This window comes from Solanum lycopersicum, chromosome 7 (genome assembly GCF_036512215.1).
Source record: "Solanum lycopersicum chromosome 7, SLM_r2.1".
NCBI classification, from domain to species: domain Eukaryota; kingdom Viridiplantae; phylum Streptophyta; class Magnoliopsida; order Solanales; family Solanaceae; genus Solanum; species Solanum lycopersicum.
Genome location: NC_090806.1, coordinates 22,847,871 through 22,852,906, shown reverse-complemented (window position 1 = coordinate 22,852,906; position 5,036 = coordinate 22,847,871).

The following is a 5,036-nucleotide window of genomic DNA, read 5'->3' as shown; positions in this document are numbered from 1 at the left end:
ACTGATGGTAACTAGACCAGAGGTTTATTTTCGAAAAATAGGTGGCACTCTGAAGCTAATAATTGTTTTATTAATTCTTAGAAGAGAATATTTGTTCTTGATGGTAACCTTGTTCAATTGACAGTAATCTATACATATCCTAAGGAAACCATCTTTATTTCAAAGAAATAAGACCGGAGCGCCCCAAGGTGATACACTTGGTCGAATAAAGACTTTCTTTAAAGATCTTTCAACTTCCCTTTAAGCTCTTTCAAATCTTCTGGTGCCATTATGTATGGCGGAATACATATAGGATGAGTATTTGGAATAATATCTACACTGAAGTCTATCTCTCTCGGGAGAGACTTCGGGTAGATCATCTGGAAAGACTTCTTGAAACTCTTTTACTACTGAAACTGATTGAATATGAGGTATCTTAACTCTAGAGTCGTTAAACTCAGACCAAGTGATAGACACTCCCCTTAGAACTTCCTTGACTTAAGGTACAAAATGAGACGACCCTTAGGCACTGCTGAACTGCTTTTCCATACTAATACTGATTCATTTGGAGACTAGAACTTGACTACTCGAGTTCTGAATTTTATTGATGCATAATACCTAGAATGATATCAAACTCTACCATGTATAACTAAACAAAGCCATGCATGGTACTCTTGTGATTGACGGGAAATGGTACAATCATGATAGGCTCTCTGCTAGAATAGAATTCTCAAAAGGTGTAAAAACATTGAAGGGATCAAGATGTTGCTCTGGAAAAACATCAAAACTGAAGAATTGTATCATGCTAGTGACAACATCCGGCAAATCCTCTTGCTCGGCGACTAGTAATTAAGATACATATGTTTCCTTCTCTGTTTGCCCCTGAAGTAGCTTATCCAGATGTAACTCTATCTGGTGAAAAAACTGAAGAAGATTGGCTTCTATTTCCCTCTTTACCATTACTATGCTTGTTCTTAGGATATTTTCTTATAAAATGACCATTATGGTCACACTTGAAGCAATAAGAGAATCCATCGTAACATACCTTTAAGTGGGTCCTACAACACTTGGAACATGCAGGAGTCTAACTACATTCTTGTGCCTTACCACCTTGCGATATGCAGTTCTAACTCTTTGAAGTTCTGAGAATCCTGAGTATTGTACAAACATTGGTTCCTTGGTGGAGGTGCACTAGCATATGATAAAACATGTCCTATCTGCTTCTGTTAGAAAGAAGACCAGTAAACATTATTCCTTTACTGCATGGACTCGTTCTTATGTCTTAACCCTTTTATTCTTGAACTCTTATCTATTCCTCAGCTTTTCCTCTTCAACTTATTGTAGAGAGATCATCAACCTTGCTATGAGTATGTCATCTATTAATATCATAACCTTAATTTCCTTAATTGACAGACGAGACAACCCATCTACAACCAAGATTGTTCTAATCCTCATATCAACAACAATATTCCTGCTTCTCTTAGATCACGGGGAAAGAAACGCCCTATGAAAGCACTCTTAAAATAGTCCAACTCACAAATGGTTACATGTAAGCACGAATTAGAAAGAATTTTCTTAGAGCTAAAATCTAACACACAAAATGAATATAAAAGAAGTGAAGAAACTCCTAAACGTTACAGTCTCCTAACTATAGATTGGGCGCGCTTCACACAAATTACAAGGATTCTATAGACACGACTTCATAAACTCCTTAGTACTCTTGAATTTTGTGCTCTAATAACAAGTTTATCACGCTCTCAGCCTGCATTCCTGACATGGTTGGCACTCGGAGACCATTGTTGGCCCAAGCAAAGCTTTGGCTTTGCTTACTGAACTCAGCGGAAGATAATATGCATATATATATAAATCAATAGCACTTAACTGAACTGAATAATAAAATAACTGAGAATCTTTTAAGATTAAACATTCAACTTTGCCAAAAATGGAAACCCAAGTCTTAATAATAAAATAATAAAGGAATGACTCAAAGGACTAACATATAACTGTCTATCTATGAAGCCTCCAATAACAGAGATGGCTATTGGGAAAAGCCCAAAAACACCTAATGAAGTGAAATATGATTGAAAGCAATAAAAGAGTCCTCCAGAAAGCAAGGAGGCTCACCAATGTACTTAGAGGTTCTCACTGGATCAACAATGTGCTAGATGCTGATCCTCATTACATGCGTCTGCATTTTAATAGGATACAAACCAACTAAAATAAGTACATTGAATGTTCAAGTATGCGAGTTGGAACGCTAAACAACATAGGCTATAAAGAATTTGAAGGAAAATAAAGAAATACCTCGTTCAACTCAACTCACCTATACATAAGTGACTCATTTTAGTATAAATCAATTTTATGGAAAGTGTAATATATAGAAAAGTTGTTTAAGAACATGCTATAAACACTATATGTATGCAAAGATACAATTAACTCTAAGATGTACATGCAAATACAAATAAACTGTGTATATAAAAATACGTATAACTTATGTGGGAGTTTCTCTTATCGACAACTATCACATAAGAGTTATAGTGTTTATACAACAATCTATTTCACGCTGTCAGCGCATCCTATACCCAACCAAAGGTATAAGACCTGACCTGCCTATTGGATCTACTAGTCTACTATGAAAAGAGTTCATCTGAAAAAGTATGACCTTTTTCTGCCCATGGTGGGCGCATGGTTTTATAGATATGTCATTTATCTGAATTTATGCTCGTCCTAATTTAATGCTCAATACTACTACCAAAATATATTGGCTCTTGTGTTTTTAAAACATACTTCTTCCATGATTTGGGATTAGTGATAAAAAAACTTAGCTCAAAGGCTATCTTGGAAATCTCTGTTTCCTGCTTGCTTCATTTTTGAAATCTATAACTATTTTCTTTAAACTACCACAAAGACTCTTCGGAAATTTCAATTTCCATTATAATTTAAATGTGAAAACATTTCTATTAAACCTCTTATGGATCACATAGTTCCCATATACTTCTTTGAAGAAGGAACTTCAACTTTACTCTTATTTGAACTCAACTCTTAAGTTTTATAACAAATTTAAAATGTTTGTAAAAGACTAATGAAAACTTGAAATGAACTTGTTTTTACTTGACTCTTGACTTTGATCTTAACTTTTACTTGAATTGACTTATAACTCAATTATGGATTGAAGGCTCATGATTTGTGTTTAGAATGACCTCATGATGTTTAAGAATAATTCAAAATAGCTAATTTTGAGAAAACTTACAAAATCACCATCTTGGAACAAGTCCACGACGTGGAGATGCTTCTAAATAATTATTCGTGAAATTTAACTTCTGAGATAGTGGAGTCTGTGTCCTCTCCACGATGAAGAGATGATCTTTACACACTCAAGGAATAGGTCTATGTCGCGGACTTGCTACCTGTTCCTTGTCTGACTTTTTCTTCCTCGTTTTCCAGCCTTAATTCGCCTAAACTTGAATATTTTCCTCAAATTCATTTTAGATTCCGATACCCAACATTAGTATTCATGAACCTAACTCAAATAAAATCTAAAACTAAACTTAAAGATCTCCAAAACTCTATGATTCAACCCGATTCGAGAACAACATTCATTTTCAAGAATTCATGCCAATAACATAAAATTTCAAACTCTTTAAGGACCAATTGCACTGAACTAAACATGTTTAGCTCATGGGTCAATGAACCCAATGCTATGAGATACTCACATACCTGGTAGGGTAAACATCTTAAAGAAATCCACCATCAAAATCGATTGTTTTGGTAAAACTCGCTTATCGTCTTCTCTTTTCTCATGCGTTCTTTCTCTAAATACCCTAACTTAATTTTCAAAAAATTAAACTGAGTCCTATTAGTTTAGATCCTAAAACTATTACGAAAAATAGATAAATTAAGTTGGATAAGAACAAGACCAAACTACCCTAAAATTTTCCGAATTGAACTTTCCTTATACCAACAACCCAACTTCCAAAGGGCACAACTCCCTCGTTAGAGCTCGGAATCGCGCATACTCGAAGTTGTAGGAAACATTGTTCCAAGGGATTTACAACAATATCTGGAGTACTCCTAACTCATCCTGAACTAGAATTTATTGCAATTTGAGTTTGACCAAAAACTAACTTTAACTTACCAAATTTCTAGATTTTCAATTTATTTGCAAAATAACTATTTCTTATTTCTAAATTGTCTTCTAGTTTCTTTTTAGATGTGAGTTGTTACATTATGTTGAGTATCTTGAAGAGTACCTCAATAATGTGTTATGCTCTAGGCTAGTCTCTCTCATAAAATTAAGAGGTAGAGAATGTAACAAGTGTAGCTTTATGTGCTCAATCTAATGGATCAAGCAGCATCTTGAAGCTCTTAGAATACCTGGACTACATAATCAAACTAATGTTGGGAATGCTTAAATCAGATTGAATGGATCACACTTGAAGCAGTCAACATTATCCTGATTATGCAAAGGGAGCAAGTATCCTTGTTTTTCAGTTATATATGTTTTAGCAAGTTTATTCTCATACCTTTTGTCGGTAAACACACATGGAACAAGGGTTGAAGAAAATAGGAGGTCACAATAGATCTAGGCAATAACATTCAAACTAAAGAGAGGGACCTGTTCATTATCGAAAGTTAGCACTCTTAACATTGCATTTTGAATTATGCATGAGAACTGTTGCAATTAAATACCAAAAGGGCATTTCCTTTCACTTCCATTATACTCCATCCATATTTCTTTCCATCACCCTAAATAATTTAAAATCCCCTTCAGAAAATTAGAGTTTTTCAAAACCCTCTCTTCTTCTCTCTCAAACACACTTCAAGTGTTTGATGTTTTGTTCTTACTAAAGAATTTTTCAATGAAGAAATTTTTAGTGTGAAGAGGGACCAGGTCAAGAAGAAGGTGGAAAAAATGATGTGAAAAAAGGAATACGTTGAGGTTGGTGTCTGACCTTGAATTTTTATTTTTTAAATGGTTCCTCAATTATTGATCTATTCATATTAGAGGCCTTGAGTGAGTCTTATTTTACCAATCTTTCTGTCATGAGAAACTCAGC